This window comes from Heptranchias perlo, chromosome 12, assembly GCF_035084215.1.
Source record: "Heptranchias perlo isolate sHepPer1 chromosome 12, sHepPer1.hap1, whole genome shotgun sequence".
NCBI lineage: Eukaryota > Metazoa > Chordata > Chondrichthyes > Hexanchiformes > Hexanchidae > Heptranchias > Heptranchias perlo.
Genome location: NC_090336.1, coordinates 49,733,151 through 49,754,078, shown reverse-complemented (window position 1 = coordinate 49,754,078; position 20,928 = coordinate 49,733,151). Strand labels below are relative to the sequence as shown.

Below are 20,928 nucleotides of genomic sequence, written 5' to 3'. Positions count from 1 at the left end.
AGCACCCGCTATCGGGTGCGTTCCTGGCGGGGTGGCTCCGAAAATCGGAGAATTCCGGAGTGGGTCAGGAGCCCGACTCCAACCCGCCCACTTCCGGGTTCCCCACTGACGCGCCGGCGTGCGCGCACAGCCCCCGCTGGTGGGAATCCCGCAGGCAATTAAAGCCAGCGGGATGCTACTTGAAGCTATTTATTTTGCTTGTTCAGGTCATTAACTGACCTGATTAAGGGATTATGTGAGGAGGGGTGGGATTTTAGAGCAAACTGGGACTGTCTCCCACACTGGGGGAAACACTCCCAGTTCAAATGGACCTGTTGCAGCCATCAGCCTGTGGCAGCTGCAAAGGTCCATTTGACAGGTGGTGGGGGGAGACCCTCACTCATTGCAGGAGGCCACTCTGTCACTTGGGACAAAGTTTGGCCTCCACCACCCTCCTCCTGACAATCAAAGTCACCAAATTGCACACTTATCCCGGGGTCCAGAGACATGTACCTACCTTGCGGACCCCCTCAGATGTATATCTTCCGGATGGGAGCCGCCGTAGCTGCAGTCATGACCTCCTCGGAGGGCGAACAGCATCACCAGCTTCACCAGCCTCGCTATCCACGCCGTCCACCTCTGACACGTGGAGCTCCACAACAAACAGAGTGCTGTGACACATCCACCTGTACAGCAGGAGGGAGGGCTACCGCAGAGAGAGATGCGTTGCAGAGGGCACTACCCTCGCCACAGGGTCCACAGACCGAGGCTCAGCTTCCTGGACCTCTCTGAGCAGCAGTGCACACGGAGGCTCAGACTCACTCGACATGTAGTCATGGATATCTGCAGCCTCCTTCATGCCGAGCTGCTCCTGGCTGGCCCGAGCACCATCTTCTTACCTGTCGCTCTCAAAGTCACCACTGCCCTCAACAACTTCTCCTCCGCATCCTTCCAGGGTGCAACCGGGGACATCGCCTACGTCTCTCAGCCGTCTGCACAAAAGAGCCCTGCAAATACACCTACACCCACTCTGCAGTGACACAATGGGTGGCATCAGTTGTGGGTCTTCATTGTGATCCTCAGGAAAGGGCATTATTGCACAAACCAGACAAGATTCGCGAAGACATGGCAGTAGTGGTGCCAATATAATATGTAATGTGAGTTGGTCAGAAATTAAATATAAGTAAAAACCATGACAAACCCTCAAACACCCTTGTGCATCCCCTTCATGCTCACGACACGTTTGCCTTACGCTGCCTACTGCACATATGTGATGCATGCCCTGTGGCTGCAGCACAGGTAGTGGCAGGTTGAGTGAGGCTGGCCGTGAAAGAGATGCACGAGAGGGTGAGTATGAGATAGAGCCATGAGATTGTATGAGGATTGGGTTGAGTGGTAGTGGCGGGATGAGTACTGGCGAGGTGAGTCGGTGCAGGTAAGATGAGGATGAGGTTTGAGTGGGTATGAGGGGTGATGTGACAGAGTAGTGTTGGCAGTGCAGAAGGAGATGTGGGGTGGGGACGGTGATGTGGCAGATGGAGTGTAGGGGAAAGAGTAAGTGTACTCACTTTGGCTGACCTACTAAGGTCATTGGAGCGTCTCCTGCACTGTATGCAGGTGGGCGATATGTTGGTGGTGCTAGTGACCTCCTCTGCCATCTCGAGCCAGGCCTTCCTGGTGGCAGAGGCAGGCTGCTTCCTCCCGCCCGCCGGGGGGAAGATCTCTGTCCTCCCCCTCCTCCTCACCCCATGTATTGATACCTGGAGTGAGGCATCATTAAACTGGGAGCAGCCTTCCCCCTGGGCTGCTCCGTGCTGTAATTCTTTCTGTTTGTTGCAGCATCTGTCAGTGGAGGACTTCCCCTTTAAATAGAGCTCCTCCAGCTGACAGATCTTACTGCGCATGCGCAGCCCGCCCGACGCGCAGATCAGCAGTGGGGAACCCGGAGGAGAAGGTAAGTGGATCCAATTGGGCTACGATCGCGCGGGTGGCTGACTGATTTCGCCGGGCGCATTACCCACACGCCCGATAGCCCCCCCCGCCAAGAACCCGCAGCCCTGGTAACATCGGGCCCAATATCTCTGAACCACACAGACCTGGAGGTTCCAAGTCCAATCACCTGATCTCAGCTGGGGCAATGATAGCAATGCCAAATTGATCTCAGTGCTTTTGTGTTGGGAAGTGTAAATTGGCAAAGGTTCCCGCTCTTGTTTGCTATAGGTAAATTCTGCTAGGGCTGCAGGTCTGTGGACCAGGATGTCAAAGTTCACAGTGGTTTTTCAGGCTGGTGGGAAGTATACAGTGGTGTTCCCCAGGGGTCGGTATTAGGACCACTGCTCTTTTTGACATAAATGACCTGGACTTGGGTGTGTCGGGCATAATTTCAAAGTTTGCAGATGATATAAAACTCGGAAATGTAGTAAACAATGAGGAAGATAGAAACAGACTTCAGGAGGATGTAGACAGACTGATGAAATGGGCAGACACATGGCAGATGAAATTTAATGGAGAGAAGTATGAAGTGATACATTTTGGTAGGAAGAATGAAGAGAGGCAATATAAACTAAATGGTACAATTTTAAAGGGGGTGCAGGAACAGAGAGACCTGGGGGTATATGTGTACAAATCTTTGAAGGTGTCAGGACAAGCTGTTAAAAAAGCATATGGGATCCTTGGCTTTATAAATAGAAGCATAGAGTACAAAAGCAAAGAAGTTATGCTAAACCTTTATTCAACATTATTTAGGCCTCAGCTGCAGTATTGTATTCAATTCTGGGCACCACACTTTAGGAAGGATATGAAGGCCTTAGAAAGGGTGCAGAGGAAATTTACTAGAATGGTACCAGGGATGAAGGACTTCAGTCATCGGGAGAGGCTGGAGAAGCTGAGCTTATTCTACTTAGAGCAGAGAAGGTTAAGAGGATTTGACAGAGGTGTTCAAAATAATGAAGGGTTTTGATTGGGTAAATAAGGAGAAACTGTTTCCAGTAGCAGAAGGATCGGTAACCAGAGGACACAGATTTAAGGTAATTGGCAAAAGAACCAGAGGCGACATGAGGAAAAAAATTTTTATACAGCAAGTTATGATGATCCAGAATGCACTGCCTGAAGGGGTAGTGGAAGCAGATTCAATAATAACATTCAAAAAGGGAATTAGATAAATACTTGAAGGGAAAAAAATTTGCAGGGCTATGGGAAAAGAGCAGAGGTGTGGTACTAATTGGATAGCTCTTTCAAAGAGCCGGCACAGGCACGATAGGCTGAACGGCCTCCTTCTGTGCTGTATGATTCTATAAATAATAGCAGCCTGGTTGAAGTGCTGCAGGACATGTCCAGCCCATCGAACTGTACCCTAGTAGGGGAGTTGACAAGAAGGCAGGAGGGATTGGGGATTTTTTTTTACCCTGCACTAAATTATAGAATGTTACAACACAGAAACAGGCTATTTGGTCCATTAAATTTGTTTTATTTCACATGAATTCACATAACATGCTCACGACCATATTTTTTAATATTCCTCTTTTTTCAAGCAACTGTCTAATTCCCTTTTTAAAGAATATATAAACTACACTTCCACAATGGTTTGTGGCAGAGAATTCCACATTCGAACCACCTACTCTGTAAAAATAAAAATCGAACTGTTAGTTGTTCCTGTAGTTATCTCATAATGCCACCAATCACTGTAAACAATCTATCAAATAATGACTACCTTCCTACAAGTGGTGCTTTGCCCATTTTTAATTAAGATGGAACATAAGGAGGCAGCCATTTTAGAACAAAGACACATTATCCTCCTTAGTGCACTTGCAAACTACTGTACCCATGATAGCCGCAGTTTGGTGACAATTGTATTGCACTAGTTACACTACTACTTTTGCATTGATGTCACAGCAGTGATTCTCTCCCCTTCATTGAGCCACTATATTTGGCGATGCATTCAGTTACATTCCACATACAAATTGTACCCCAGCTTGTCTCCTTATTCCTCTGGCTCCTTCTCTTCACTTTCTTTCAACAGCCAATATAACTAGTGATTATAGTTAATATGCAGAATCTTGCAACAGGATATGTAACTTGATGTTTAAGTCTAAGGATGCTGGGATAGTGACCCAAGACCTGGCACTACTTAAAGTCTACCAAAGGCCAATAAGCAACTGCTTGACTTTAGCCACGTTGATTGATAACAGGTGTGGTTTCACCTGTGTGGCAGTAAGCATTGAAACATGGTTGTAAAGGATTTAGAAGGAAATGTCGTGGATGCCAAAAAAATTGAGCTTGTGATCATAATCCAAGAGTGTCCAACGTGATTTTATTTAATGGACATTTTAGTATTATAAATTGATCTTCCTGGGCAATCTTTTTGTTTTTTTATGATGTGAGGTGTCAGGACATCACCTTATATAACACACCTACATTTTTTTTTACAAGGGCAGTGTATGCTTCCAGCAATTAATCATGAGTCCTATTACCAGCCCAGCATTACTCATTGATTGCATCACTTACTGAAAGTCTCATGCAACTCGAAGCAGCAACTGCTGTGGTTTAATCAGCTAATGTTCATTTTGTGGATAGACTAAAGCTTTGTCAAATTTAAAACAAAGTGAAGTATTGGATAATTGTGTGTGCACAGCAGAAATTGACATTTAATTTGAATCTGTGCTGTGGTGATTTTGTTACTATCGACTGATGAACGTTACTGAACAAAAACAATGAGGCTTGTATGCCTGAATCACAATCACGGGGTGTTGTATAGAATTGGATATTTTCAGTTAATGATAGCCGCAGTTTGGTGACAATTGTATTGCACTAGTTACACTACTATTTTTGCAGTGATTCTCTCCCCTTCATTGAGCCACTATATTTGGCGATGCATTCAGTTACATTCCACATACAAATTGTACCCCAGCTTGTCTCCTTATTCCTCTGGCTCCTCTTTATTTGAGCACCTTACCCTTTATCAACTCTCTTAGAGGTAGATTTTTACTTCGTGCGATAGAGTAAAACAGGTGATAGTGAATCGGCAGCCCATTTTACATCTCTCCCGATTTTCATTTCCATTAATAAATATCGGGAGAGAATATAAAACGGGCTGCCGATTCGCTTTCATTTGTTTTACACTATCGCACCAAGTCAAAATCTACCCATCGTCTACTCCCTTCCCAACCCCTGGCACCCTCCTCACTAATTCTCCCCCCTATTTTCTTCACTTAGTCTTGGCACTGAATGATTTTCCATTCTTGATTCAAGTTACAGCTTAATTCCCCATGCCTTTCTCCTCTGATTTCTCTTTCCTTCTGATTTAATTCAACCTCACTTCTCCCAACTATAGCTATGAGGACCCCCTGAACATCTGCAATGTGTGAGGCCTCACTAGCTTCAAGGTAGTGAACACTGATGAGGCCATCTTATTTCTCTTGCCATCTATGTTTCTCTGTCCACCTCAAACTCCTCCATCATGATCTTCCATCCATGGAAAAATAAACTATTCTTCCAGCTCCTTTTCCAGTATCCTCTCTTACTCCCTTCTTTCTCTCCTCTGTCCCTTTGCCCGCCACAACATTGCCACCTCTGTCAACCTACTCAACAGCTCCTTTGCCCTGCTTCCAATGATCTCATTTCCAAAAGATCCTTAATGGTCTCTCATTCCTGCAGTTCTTCTTGGCCGAGCATCACCTTCTCTCTTCTCAAATCCGAGAACCATAGCCAAAGACTTGAGCCCACAATGTACATGACTAGCTTAATCATCCATCACCAGGTTTAGCTTGAGCACTTATTCTATATATAAGTGCTCAAAATCTTAGTATTTGTCTAAAATCTTTCCATTGCCTTCCTGTATCCCCTCTCCCATCTGGTTTACCATTAGAAGAAGACCCTTCAGTCATCTTGCCCCCAACTTTGGAATTTTCTCCCTAAACCCCTCAGCTTTGCTAAGCCTCTCGCCATCTTCAAGAGCCTCCTTAAAACAGACCTCTATGTCTGTATCTCAACCACTTCGCCTAACTCATTCCTTACTCCTCCCCACATATAAATTAGGAAATAGCACTATGCTAATGGAACTATGTAAAGACATTTTACTGCTGTTAAGGGATGCAGAAGTGGCAGTAAACTGAAAAGTCAGGTCATTGAACTAATTCCCAAGCACACTAAGGCAAAAGGTAGCCTCACACCACTTTGCCCTTGCACTATATGTAGTATAATTCCAGCCATAGTGTACGGATTTTCTGGTTTAATAGACTCTTCTGCCCTCTATAGTTTTGGTCTGCGAGCTGTGAATCACACAGAAATGATACTACTCAGGGACTGATGTCTGTAGTGTAATGGCAGCCCAAGATGTAAAACAAAATTCTCACATGAGTTTTAATTTTCTGTGCACAGGGCAGGTTTTTAAGCTTTATTCCTGCTCTTTCATTGAGTTACATCAAAACTACAGCACAGAAACAGGCCATTCGGCCCAACTGGTCTATGCCGGTGTTTTTGCTCCACACGAGCGTCCTCCCTCCCTACTTCATCTAAACCTATCAGAATACCCTTCTATTCCTTTCTCCCCCATGTGCTTATCTAGCTTCCCATTAAATGCATCACTATGCAGAACTTTGCTCCAAATTCACACTAGATCTGCGGCTTACTCCCGGTGCCACGCACTAGCGAGTATAGAAATAGGAGGATAGAGCAGATGAATGCATGACTGGAGAGATGGTGCAGGAGGGAGGGCTTCAGACTCCTGGGGCATTGGGTCCAGTTCTGGGATAGATGGGACCTGTACAGGTCGGACGGGTTGCACCTCAACGGAGCTGGGACCAATGTCCTCACAGGGAGGTTTGCTGGTGCTGTGGGGGGGCGGGGGGGCGGGGAGGGCGGGGAGGGCGGGGTTTAAACTAATTTGGGGGATGGGCACCAGGATTGAGCATTGGAAAGGAGAAACAAGGGGCACAATGGTTCAGGAGAGAAAGATAACTCTAGAGCAAGAAATAGTACAGTATTAGGTGGGATCAGACTAAGACAGAGTACAAGAAAGCCTAAGATTGGTTTATAATGCATGTGTGTAAACACACGAAGCGTAGTAAACAAGGTTGGTGAGCTGCAGGCGCAAATAGCCACATGGGAATACAATGTCGTGGCGATAACGGGGACTTGACTCAAAAAAGGACAGGATTGGTTACTAAATATTCCTGGATACAAGGTGTTTAGGAAAGATAGGGAAGGAAAGAAAGGAGAGAGGGTGACAGTATTGATTAAGGAGAATATTGCAGTGCTGTAAAGAGAGGATATCCAGAAGGAATCAAAGACAGAATCTATTTGGTTAGAGTTAAGAAACAATAGAGGTGCCATTACACTACTGGGTGTATTCTATAGGCCACCAACTAGTGGGAAGGAGATAGAGGAGCAAATTTGCACAGAAATTACAGACAGGTGCAAAAGCTATAGAGTAGTGATAACTGGGGACTTCAACTATCCTAATATAGACTGGGATAACAATAATAAAAGGGGCACAGAGGGGGAGGAATTTTTGAAATGTGTTCAGGAGAACTTTCTTGACCAGTACGTTTCTGGCCCAATGAGGAAGGAGGCATTGCTGGACTTGGTTATAGGGAATGAGGCGGGCCAAGTGGAGCAAGTGTCAGTGGGGGGAGCATTTAGGGAGCAGCGATTATAGTATCATAAGGTTTAGAATAGCTATGGAAAAGGACACTGACCACTCTAAAGTAAAAATACTCAATTGGAGGAGGGCCAATTTCAGTGGGATGAGGACAGATCTGGCCCGGGTAAATTGGATTCAAAGATTGGCAGGCAAAACTGTAATTGAACAGTGGGTGGCCTTTAAAGAGGAGGTGGTTCGGGTACAGTCTAAGTACATTCCCATGAGGGAGAAAGGTAGAGCAACTAAAGCCAGAGCTCCCTGGATGATAACAGAGATAGAGTGTAAGATGAAGTGGAAAAAAGGGCCGTATGACAGATGTCAGATTGATAACACAAGTGAAAACCAGTCAGAATATAGAAAGTTCAGAGGGGAAGTTGTAAAAGGAATTAAGAGGGGCAAAAAGAGAGTATGAGAATAGACTGGCGGCTAACATAAAAGGGATTCCAAAAGTCTTCGACAGGCATATAAATAGTAAACGGGTAATAAGAGGAGGAGTGGGGACGATTAGGGACCATAAAGGAGATCTACTCATGGAGGCAGTAGGCATGGCCGAGGTAGTGAAAGAGTACTTTGCATCTGTCTTTATCAAGGAAGAAGATGCTGCCACAGTCTCAATAAAGGAAGATATGTTGAGATACTGGATGGGCTAAAAATTGATAAAGAAGAGGTACTAAAAAGGCTAGCTGTACTTAAAGTAGATAATTCACCTGGTCCGGATGGGATGCATCCTAAGTTGCTGAGGGAAGTAAGGGTGGAAATTTCAGAGGTGCTGGCCATAATCTTCCAATCATCCGTAGATATGGGGGTGGTGCCAGAGGACTGGAGAATTGCAAATGTTACACCCTTGTTCAAAAAAGGGTGTAAAGATAAACCCAGCAACTATAGGCCATTCAGTTTAACCTCGGTGGTGGGGAAACTTTTAGAAATGATAATCCGGGACAGTATTAACAGTCACTTGGATGAGTGTGGATTGATTAGGGAAAGCCAGCATGGATTTGTCAAAAGCAAATCGTGTTTAACTAACCTGATAGAGTTTTTTGTTGAGGTAACAGAGAGGGTAGATGAGGGCAATGCAGTTGACATGGTGTATATGGACTTTCAAAAGGCATTTGATAAAGTAGCGCATGATAGGCTTGTCATCAAGATTGCAGTCCATGGAATAAAGGGGGGCAGTAGCAACATGGATACAGAATTGGCTAAGTGACAGGAAACAGAGAGTAGTAGTAAACGATTGTTTTTCAGACTGTAGGGAGATACACAGTGGTGTTCCCCAGGGGTCGGTTCTGGGACCAATGCTTTTCTTGATATATATTAATGACTTAGACTTGGATGTACAGGGCCCAATTTCAAAATTTGCAGATGACATGAAACTTGGAAGGGTAGTAAACAGTGAGGAGGATAGTGATAGACTTCAAGAGGATATAGACAGGCTGGTGGCAGATGAAATTTAACACAGAAAAATGCTAAGTGATACATTTTGGTAGGAAGAACGAGGAGAGGCAATATAAACTAGAGGGCACAATTCTAAAAGGGGTACAGGAACAGAGAGATCTGGGGGTATATGTGCACAAATCGAAGATGGCAGGGCAGGTTGAGAAAGCTGTTAAAAAAGCATATGGGATCCTGGGCTTTATAAATAGAGGCATAGAGTATAAAAGTATGGAAGCCATGATGAACCTTCATAAAACACTGGTTTGACCACAACTGGAGTATTGTGTCCAGTTCTGGACACCGCACTTTAGGAAAGATGTGAAGCCCTTAGAGAAGATGCAGAGAATATTTACTAGAATGATTCCAGGGATGCAGGACTTTTGTTAAGTGGATAGACTGGGGAAGCTGGGTTTGTTCTCCTTGGAACAGAGACGGTTGTGAGGAGATTTGATAGAGGTATTCAAAGTCATGAAGGCTCCAGATAGAGTGGACAGAGAGAAACTGTTCCCATTGGCAGAAGGGTCAAGAACCAGAGGACATAGATTTAAGGTGATTGGCAAAAGAACCAAAGGTGACATGAGGAAAAACTTTTTCACACAGCGAGTGGGTACGATCTGGAATGCACTACCAGAGGGGGTAGTGGAGGCAGATTCAATCGTGGCTTTCAAAAGGGAACTGGATAAGTATTTGAAAGGAAAAAACTTGCAGGGCTACGGGGATAGGGCAGGGGAGTGAGACCAGCTGGATTGTTCTTGCATAGAGCCGGCGCGGACTCGATGGGCCGAATGGCCTCCTTCCGTGCTGTAACCTTTCTATGATTCTAGATACTACTTATGGAGATCAACATCAACTCCCTTCCAATGTCTGGCACCATCCCCGTACATAAGCATCGACATCAAGCACTCCTTAATCAGATATAATTTAGATTAGATTAGCCACATCCCTTCAGTAAATACTTCTTACTGCATGATTCTAACATTTTTATTTTCACACCAACTACGGTCTATCTGAGTGAGACAGTAATTTAGCGCTAATGGGAAAGTTTTGGTACAGCAGGTTCTGAAGGAATACCTGGCAGCCGGTGGCACAGATTTTTACTTTTGTAAAACAAATATGATGAAATCTGGCTGATGTCAGCTGTTTTGCCGTACAGTAGGTTTACACAGCTGGTGGAGTTGAGGGGTGAATAAAAAACCCCAAAGGTCACCCCTTTAAGAGGTGTCTCAAGAGTAGCTATAGCAGAGGTCTGGGAGCTCAACAAATATAAAACTATTTCAAACTCAATATAACCATAGAAATAGGAATTAGAGACCACTTACCTTACTTGACGTGATGTGACTCAAAAAGTAGTGAAAACTGTTGGTCTTGTTAGTGTACCAAGCTGGCTGTGCCCTGTATAGTTCAGGTGAGTATAACTGTGTGGCAGTGGAAAGGATTGGTGACTGAACTAAAAGAGCAGGTGTGGCTTTTACAAAGTGTCAGAACCGGATAGACCTGATTAGCCGTTTCCCTAACCATCCATTTGAAGGTATTAATTTACAGTGCACAGAGTTTAAATATGCCCTCTAAACAGGTTAGATGGGTGTGTCCTGTGCACCCTTATTGCGTAAGAGATTTTGCACTGAAATATATGAGCGACATACACTCTTTTGTTTAGTTAGTTTAGTCAGCATCGTACCCGAAATACATTAATCTACCAGATGACAAGTGCTTTGTTCGCAATGTTGGTAGAAACAAAGGATTTTCAATAAGGGAGAAGTGGTTTGTGTAAACCCCTTAACATGAAACTGCTGCAAATCACAATCCCCTCTCTTAAGAATTTAGGTTAGATTGGGTTTCCTGTAAAGGTGAAAGTAAGAACTTGCATTTAGAAAGTGCCTATCACACCTCAGGACATCGTAAAGCATGTTACAGCCAATTAATTACTTTGAAGTGAAGTCACTTGTTATGTAGGCAAACACAGCAGCCAATTTGTGCACAGCAAGGTCCCATAAACAGCAATGAGATAAATGACAATTAATCTGTAAAATGACCATCACACTTGCCTCAGAGTCTGTTCACTCACATATTCTGGTGGCAATATAACTTTATTTTGAAATAAATGTTGTTTGGAAATTTTGTTGCAATAAAGGACGTAACTTTTTTTAACTGGCAAAAGGATGACAAATTTTGGCAGTGAACTTTGAACTTATTTAAAGGTATCACGTATTAACAGGTTGATGTGGACACACCTATTAGAATTGTTTATACACGTTGGAAATAAATAAACGTTAATCTTTGTTCTTTTTGACTATCGGAGTACTGAAGGTTAGGCAGTCTGGTCCATTAAATTTAAAAGAAATTCTGGAAGTCACTGATTTTTAACAGAAGCACGTTTTAGGCGGGGGTGGGACAAGTGATGTTACCAGATTTGAGAAGGTGCAGCTATCAGGAAAGATTGAGCAGGCTGGGGCTCTCTAGAAAATTAAGAGGTGACCTTATAGAGGTCTTTAAAATTCCACCACAGGGTGGAAATGGAGAACCTGTTGCTACTTGTAGGTGAATCCAGTACAAAGGGGCATAAATATAAGATAGTCACTAACCGATTATATAAAGAATTTAGGAGGAATTTCTATACACGAGGGATATGGGGACAGTGTAGGAATAAGTAATTAGATTTGGAGGAGGCTCATGTGGAGTATAAACGCCAGCACAGACAAGTTGGGCCCAATGGCCTGTTTCTGCGCTGTAGGTTCTGTGTAATGCTATGTAAACCCACTCGACGTCACAGTTTGAAGTCCGGGCTATTTTACCTCCTGGCATTCATTTACGTCCCACCAGCGAGCTGTCTGCTTCAAATGGACACAATGAAGCAGCTGGCCCACTTCAGGTTAATATCGCGTGGCCAGGAGGCTGCCCGCCAGCACCAAGTTAAGTCACAGGGGAGGGGTCGGGGGCAGGTTCACGGGTGGGGACGGGGGTTTACAGGGGGCAGCAGAAGCCCAGACATTTCTTGTGGGGCCCGGAGGAGCACTCCTGCTCCTCTTGGCCCCTCTTAAGGAAAGTTTTTGACTTACCTTAGAGAGCCTCCTTTTCTTCCCTGCCAGCGGGGTCCTACTGATATCATAGGACCCTAATGTGCATGTATTAATGAGGCACCCACCTGAGTCAAGCCCTAAAAGAGGGACACAGTTGGGGCAAGAATTGAGCGTAAACGGGCGGTGAGACTTGCACAACCATTTTAGCTGCACGCCCACCCAGTTCCTGTTGGGCGGGTAGATTAAAATTCCTTACTGTGTAATGGAAACCGGAATTTCTGCCTTTATTTCATACAAGCACAACATTTGCAAGCCTGAAGTAGACTAAAGGTCAGAAAAATCCTCCCTCACATCAGATGACTTTAAAGTAACTAGGTTCAAAATGGGGACGCCCCCGTCTTTGGTAGATTTCAACATGGGACACAGGGAATGGTCAGTCTGTGCAAGTAATGGAGAAATGACTTATGTTTGAAAGCCAATTAAGATAAAATTAGTTTGAGTGATGTGGCTTGTTTTAAATGTCAATATATGTAATTTGAAAAGTGAATTTGCAATTTTTAGTTGGCCGGCGGGGAATTATATGAAGGAAGCTAACTATTTCAAGCCATTAACATTCTACCAAGTTGGAAAAGCTGTCAACATTTTGATTGCCGCAAAAAAATTGATCTTCAAACGAAAAGCTAATCTAATGCAGGTACCCCCTCGGGGTCTTCAGGTTTCTGTTCAGCTGGCCTGTTTTGTGTAAAGGGCAAATAGGCACTGCATGAGAAATCATCTCACATAAAGTACCATGAGAGATTATGGGGTGGACAGTGTTACCTAAGAATATTGGCACCATGACTACTGCTCTTGAGGCACTGCATCTGCCTGTGGTGCTTCCTGCTGACCTTCCAATACAATGCCAAGTGTTTGGTGCTCCGAGCGCACAGTGCATGTGGTACTAGAAGTGCCTCAGGGGTGGGTTATCAGGCTCTTAAAATGCTGCTGGTTGCCTTTAACACTGTTGCAACTGAAGTGGAGGGTTGGGATGAAATGGCTGGAAGCAGATAAGAGGAAAGAACTATTCAGTGATATGTTTTGGAGGATGTTTGAAGAAGGGTGCCTCATTTTGAAGGTGAGGGCTGCCTGCAGTAAGGGTACAACCAGAGCAACATGGATAGAGATTACTGGGAAAGTGACCTAAACCTGGAAGCAGGTGAGGAAGAAATTAGCTCTACTACACAAGATTGCCAAGATAAATGTGCTAACGTGGCTTTATGTCACAATGTTGCCTCACGTTGGAACTTCACTGCACTTCACTCTGATCTTGAGGCACAAGGAGAATAAATCATAAAATAGAGAACATGTAGAACAACATAGAAACTAGGAGCAGGAGTAGGCCATTCGGCCCTTCGAGACTGCTCTGCCATTCAATATGATCATGGCTGATCCTCTGTCTCAATACCATATTCCCGCTCTCTCCCCATACCCCTTGATGCCTTTTGTATCTAGAAATTTATCTATCTCCTTCTTAAATATATTCAGTGACTTGGCCTCCACAGCCTTCTGTGGTAGAGAATTCCACAGGTTCACCACCCTCTGAGTGAAGAAATTTCTACTCATCTCAGTCCTAAATGTTCTACCCCGTATCCTGAGACCCCTCATTCTAGACCCCCCCCCAGCCAGAGGAAACATCCTCCCTGCATCCAGTCTGTCTAGCCCTGGCAGAATTTTATACGTTTCAATGAGATCCCCTCTCATTCTTCTAAAATCGAGTGAATACAGGCCTAGTTGACCCAATCTCTCCTCATACGATAGTCCTGCCATCCCAGGAATCAGTCTGGTGAACCTTTGCTGCACTCCCTCTAAGGCAAGTATATCCTTTCTTAGGTAAGGAGACCAAAACTGCACAGAATACTCCAGGTGTGGACTCACCAAGGCCCTGTATAACTACAGTTAGACATCCTTGCTCCTGTACTCAAATCCTCTTGCAATAAAGGCCAACATACCATTTGCCTTCCTAACTGCTTGCTGTACCTGCATGTTTGCTTTCAATGACTGGTGTACAAGGATACCCAGATCCCTTTGTACATTAACATTCCCCAATCTACCACCATTTAAATAACACTCTGCCTTTCTGTTTTTCCTTCCGAAGCGGACAACTTTACATTTATTCACATTATACTGCATCTGCCATGTATTTGCCCACTCACTCAACTTGTCTAAATTGCCTTGAAGCCTCTTTGCATCCTCCTCACAACTCACGATCCCACCTAGTTTTGTGTCATCAGCAAACTTGGAAATATTGCATTTGGTTCCCTCATCCAAATCATTGATATATATTGTGAATAGCTGGGGCCCAAGCACTGATCCCTGCGGTACCCCACTAGTCACCGCCTGCCGCCCCGAAAAAGACCCATTTATTCCTACTCTATGTTTCCTGTCTGTTAACCAATTTTCAAACCATGCCAGTATATTACCACCAATCCCATGTGCTTTAATTTTGCACACTAACCTCTTATGTGGGACTTCATCAAAGACCATCTGAAAATCCAAATACACCGCATCCACTGGTTCTCCCTTCTCTATTCTACCAGTTACATCCTCAAATATCTCCAGTAGGTTTGTTAAACATGATTTCCCTTTCATAAATCCATGTTGATTTTGTCTAATCCCGTTGATATTTTCTCAGTGCCCCGTTATCACATCCTTTATAATAGATTCAAGCAATATCCCTACTACTGATATTAAGCTAACCGGTCTGTAGTTCCCTGTTTTCTCTCCTTCCATTTTTAAATAGTGGGGTTACATTTGCCACCCTTCAATCTGCAAGAACTGTTCCATAATCTATCAAATTTTGGAAGATGACAACCAATGCATCCTCTTTCAGTACTCTGGGATGCAGATTATCAGGCCCTGGGGTTTATTGGCTTTTAGTCCCATTAATTTCTCCAGCACTATTTTTTTACTAATACTAATTTCCTTTCATTCCTCCTTCTCACCAGACCCTTGGTTCCCTAGCATTTCTGGGAAGTTATTTGTGTCCTCTTCCATGAAGATAGAACCAAAGTATTTGTTTAATTGCTCTGCCATTTCCTTGTTCCCCATTATAAATTCTCCCATTTCTGATTGTAAGGGACCTACATTTGTCTTCACTAATCTTTTTCTTTTTACATACTTGTAGGAGCTTTTACAGTCCACTTTTATGTTCCTTGCAAGTTTACTCTCATACTCTGTTTTTCCCTTGGTCAATCTCTTGGTCCTTTTTTGCTGAATTCTAAACTGCTTCCAATCCTCAGGCTTGCTACTTCTTCTGGCAACTTTATATGACTCCTCTTTGGATCTAATACTATCCTTAATTTCTTTTGTTAGCCACGGTTGGGCCGTTTTTCCTTTTGTGTTTTTGCGCCAGAAGGAATGTATAACTGTTACAATTCATGCATTCGTTCCTTAAATGTTAGCCATTGCCTATCCACCATCATGCCTTTTAATGAAGCTTCCCAATGTATCATAGCCAACTCACTCCTCATACCTTTGTAGTTTCCTTTGTTTAGATTTAGGACCCTAGTTTTGGATTGGACTACTTCACTTTCCATCTTAATGAATAATTCTATGCTCACTCTTCCCTAAAGGACCCCGCACAACAAGATTATTAATTAACCCCTTCTCATTGTACAATACCCAATCTAGGATAGTCTGTTCCATGGTTGGCTCCTCAACGTACCGGTCTAAAACCGAAGTGTTAACTCAAAAATCAAGCGGGAGGTGGGGTGGTGTGGGGGGGAGCAAATTAATGAAATGAGGTGTTGAGTTTATAAAGGCACACATGTCATACAATGAAATGGAAAAGGTGAAACAAATCATTTGGGCTTTGGTGCGTTTTAAAAAAGTTAGTTGCAAGAAATTGGTGTTATTTTTGAAAAAGCTACTGCCAAAAATGTATTACATAAATGAAAAAAAAATCAGGGAAATGTAAAGAAGAAATTTAATTTTCATCGAGGCGGGGGACTGAAATGACACTAAAGTAAAAATATGTTGAGCTTTAATTTGCTGTATAACTCACCTGAGTGTGCAACCTCAGTACTGGTAGACATTTTAAATTATAAAGTGTGTATCAGGGTGATAGGATACCGCATCTCATGCGTGCTCTTGATCTCATCTGTACTGAATGTCTCAGAACAAATATTTTCCCACAGGAGTTAGGAAAATTAGAGGGAGAGTCCGCAAGAATTTCCTTGCACACCTTTTAGCAGCTGGTTGTAGAGGACAGGGCCTTGGAACAGATGCCTGCCCTCTCAGCTGTGGAAGGTGCATGACATGGGCTGGACGAAAGAAAGTAAAGGGACATGATAATCGCAGGAAATCATGGCTGCGTGGCCTATGATTTCCTGCTCATTAAATTTTAATGGACAGAAAATCACAAGCTGTGCACTGGTGATTTTCCCGAGATGCACTCTCTGCGAGCTGATCTCTCTCTACATCTGTCAGTTATTTTCCTTTTTCTTTTGCTCGTGTTTGTTTCTCATGGCTGATTTTTATCTATTTATTTTATCCCAGCATTGAAGACAAAAACTACACACTCTGGGATAGATTTTTATATTGTGCGATAGTGTAAAATGGGTGGTAGCAAGTCTGCAGCCCGTTGAATTCCATGGAAATAAAATTCGGGAGAGACGTGAAACGGGCTGCTGACTCACTATCACCCTTTTACACCATTGCACAAAGTCAATATCTACCCCAAGGAGTGGTTGTGGAAGGAAAATCATCCCTCTGTCCTCTCATTTGGGAAAATGGCATAGGAACAAAAATAATTTACAGCAGTTCAGAAAATAAATGATCTTATCAGCTCTTCAATAAAGAATGGTCTGCGACCAACTAAGGGTCAGCTCATTTTACAGTTCCTTCTTTCTGACAATTATACCTTTTTTGTGACTAAGATCTTTGGGCCTGTGAATTATATGGAAATATAAATTCTGGTAACTACCAAAAAAAACATTATTTTAGAATTCTATATACTCAAGAGAGTGTCCAGGTTACTTTCTCTTGGTTAGAATTCACCTTGACAAAAATTGCAAAATACTTGACTTTGTCAACTTTCATAATATTTTATTAACTATGCAATAGCACATTAGACTACAGTCAATACAATATTCTTACACACCCCTGTGAGTAATGTATGCTGTCCTGTTTCATGCACAGTGGAACAGTTGGTTGCATTACGCAGTCAAGTGCATGACACACTGGATAGGTGGGGGATGATTAACACTGAAACATTTAAATAGGTAATGGAAGTTGCTTTCATAAAATGCTGTCGGTAGAAGTGGGAGATGCTGGGGACAGATCTGACTAAGGGAGACGTAGCCAAGGAAGGTTGAGGAATATTACTAGTCCTGCTGTACTTCAGTAAAAGAACCCTGTGTCTGTTGTGTGTTGTGGCCTCAGTTTCTCAGCTCAGACCTGGTCTTCCCTTTCCCTGCTTTCTACAACTGTATCTTCCACTCCAGATTGACATCTTCCGCTCTGTCCTCCTCCTCCTCTGTCTGCGCTCCCTTATAGTTTCACTATTAGCATCTTCTGCACTGTTCCAAATTCATCATCTGTTCTGTTGTCACTTCTTCAGCTTTGTGTCCCAGACTGGAAGCACCTTCCCAGATCTTCCTTGTAAATGTGCGAACCATTATTCTTAGTGATACTGTATTTCCATGTTTCCCATCACCTGCAATCCCATTCTAGAGGGTGATTGATACTATCGGACAGAAGGTCCATCAACTTTTATGTGCTCTGCTTTGAACTGTCATTAATGTTTACAATGCACTTAGCCTCCCCAGCCACACCATCATCGTGCTATGTCTTATTGATATTTTAAAATTTCAGTTTAAAATTATAGTTGGTGTTCTATAAAATAACACAGTCTGAAAGAAATTATCTTGGATTTGCTGATGATCATAAATCGCTTGAGTTTTGCTCTCATAATTTATGTTACCAGGACACCTTGGTTGAATTATAGCCTTGCAAGTCACTTCTCTGTATCTATTGTTGTATATGTTACCAGATCTGCAATCTTTCTGAAGCTGCATGGAAAGCAGCTTGATTGTTCCAGCTCTATGTTAACTTGTGCTAAATTTTGTGAATTCCATTGCTTATATATCCCCTGAGACACTCCACCCTTCTTTGTTGTGCAGTTTCTGTGTAAGTTCAGTTTTCTAACTTCCCAAGCCTTTTCTCGTACCTGCTGTAACTATTGGAGAGTTCTGCTTTCTGGAAACTGGAGACGAGTAAATTATTTGCACGAATTTTAAATGAGAGAAAGTGCAAAGCGTAGTACTTTCAATATGAAGCACCTCCCAAATCCGTGACCTAAAAGGACAAGGGCAGCAGGTGCATGGGTACACCATCACCTCCAATTCCCCTCCAAGTCACACACCATCCCGACTTGGACATATATCGCTATTCCGTCATGGTCGCTGGGCCAAAATCCCGGAACTCCCTACCGAACAGCACTGTGGGAGAACCTTCACTCCACATACTACAGCGGTTCAAGAAGAAGGCTCACCACTACCTTCTCAAGGGCAACTAAGGATGGGCAACAAATGCTGCCGACATCCCGAGAATGAATTTAAAAAAGTATTTGCCTCTTCCTCCTCCCTCTGTTTAATTTCATCTTGAGAAAATAAAATGTTTTTAAGTCTGCTAAATCTTAATTAAATTTTTATCTCTGGAGCAGGCTCATTATGTTAATTTAGGCCTCAAACCCAGTGAAGAGCCACTCAGCTAAGAAGTCTGTCAGTAAGTAACTCCATAGAGTTGGTGACAATTGACATCCTTTTCAATGCTCACTCGAATGGGAACCCAACATAAATCAGTGCTAAATCTTCAAGCCGATGATGACTTCGAATTGGTATCTAGATCCAAAAGGATTACAATTCCTATTGTCTTTATTTTATCACATACTTCTACCCGACATACCTCTACAGTGCATAAATGAGGTCAGCTGACTGGTTCTTTTACTCAGTTTGGAGACTAAGATTGTCCAGCTGCAGGAATGAAGGCTGATGTTTCTCAGGGTTGCCACAAACTACTTTTACAAGAACATAGGAACAGGAGTAGGCCATTCAGCCCCTCATGCCTTCTCCGCCATTTGATAAGATCATGGCTGATCTGTGATCTAACTCCATATACCTGCCTTTGGCCCATATCCCTTAATACCTTTGGTTGCCAAAAAGCTATCTATCTCAGATTTAAATTTAGCAATTGAGCTAGTATCAATTGCAGTTTGCGGAAGAGAGTTCCAAACTTCTACAACCCTTTGTGTGTAGAAATGTTTTCTAATCTCGCTCCTGAAAGGTCTGGCTCTAATTTTTAGACTGTGCCCCCTACTCCTAAAATCCCCAACCAGCGGAAATAATTTCTCTCTATCCACCCTATCTGTTCCCCTTAATATCTTATAAACTTCGATCAGATCACCCCTTAACCTTCTAAACTCCAGAGAATAAAACCCCAATTTGTGTAATCTCTCCTCGTAACTTAACCCTTGAAGTCTGGGTATCATTCCAGTAAACGTACGCTGCACTCCCTCCAAGGCCAATATGTCCTTCCGAAGGTGCGGTGCCCAGAACTGCTCACAGTAGTCCAGGTGCAGTCGAACCAGGGTTTTGTATAGCTGCAGCAGAACTTCTGCCCCCTTGTACTCCAGTCCTCTAGATGTAAAGGCCAACATGCTAATGTAACACCCTTATGCTAATATAACACCCTTATTTAAAAAGGGTAGTGGGCAGAAGGCTGGAAATTATAGACCAGTTAGCCTAACATCTGTAGTGGGTAAAATTTTGGAGTCTATTATTAAGGAGACAGTAGCGGTACATTTGGAGAAACATAATTTAATAGGACAAAGTCAGCATGGCTTTATGAAGGGGAAGTCATGTCTGACAAATTTGCTTGAGTTCTTTGAGGACATAACGTACAGGGTGGATAAAGGGGAACCAGTGGACGTAGTGTATTTAGACTTCCAGAAGGCATTCGACAAGGTGCCACATAAAAGATTATAGCTCAAGATAAAGAATCACTGGATTGGGGGTAATATTCTGGCATGGGTGGAGGATTGGTTATCTAACAGGAAGCAGAGAGTTGGGATAAATGGCTCATTCTCAGACTGGCAACCAGTAGCCAGTAGTGTTCCGCAGGGGTCGGTGCTGGGTCCCCAACTCTTTAGAATTTGTATTAACGATTTGGAGGAGGGGACCGAGTGTAACATATCGAAGTTTGCAGAAGATACAAAGATGGGAGGGAAAGTAGAGAGTGAGGAGGACATAAAAAACCTACAAGGGGATATAGACAGGTTGGGTGAGTGGGCGGAGATTTGGCAGATGCAATACAATATTGGAAAATGTGAGGTTATGCACTTTGGCAGGAAAAATCAGAGAGCAAGTTATTATCTTAATGGCGAGAAACTGGAAAGTACTGCAGTACAAAGGGATCTGGGGGTCCTAGTGCAAGAAAATCAAAAAGTTAGTATGCAGGTGCAGCAGGTGATCAAGAAGGCCAATGGAATGTTGGCTTTTATTGCTAGGGGGATAGAATATAAAAACAGGGAGGTATTGCTGCAGTTATATAAGGTATTGGTGAGACCGCACCTGGAATACTGCATACAGTTTTGGTGTCCATACTTAAGAAAAGACATACTTGCTCTCGAGGCAGTACAAAGAAGGTTCACTCGGTTAATCCCGGGGATGAGGGGGTGGACATATGAGGAGAGGTTGAGTAGATTGGGACTCTACTCATTGGAGTTCAGAAGAATGAGAGGCGATCTTATTGAAACATATAAGATTGTGAAGGGGCTTGATCGGGTGGATGCGGTAAGGATGTTCCCAAGGATGGGTGAAACTA

The 20,928-nt window shown here is 43.4% G+C and overlaps 2 protein-coding genes across 2 annotated transcripts in view; one reads left to right on the top strand and one right to left on the bottom strand.

The window, feature by feature from the left end:
- Nucleotides 1–10,453, bottom strand: part of LOC137328023 (mucin-15-like) — a 28,446-nt gene extending 17,993 nt beyond the window's left edge. The window contains exon 1 of the mRNA XM_067994092.1: nucleotides 10,369–10,453. The gene's annotated coding sequence lies outside the window, so the exon portion shown is untranslated. The remainder of the gene's footprint in view (nucleotides 1–10,368) is intronic.
- The window catches only part of ano3 (anoctamin 3), a 415,131-nt gene that overhangs the window by 314,208 nt on the left and 79,995 nt on the right, over nucleotides 1–20,928 (top strand). The gene's annotated exons all lie outside the window — the stretch shown is intronic.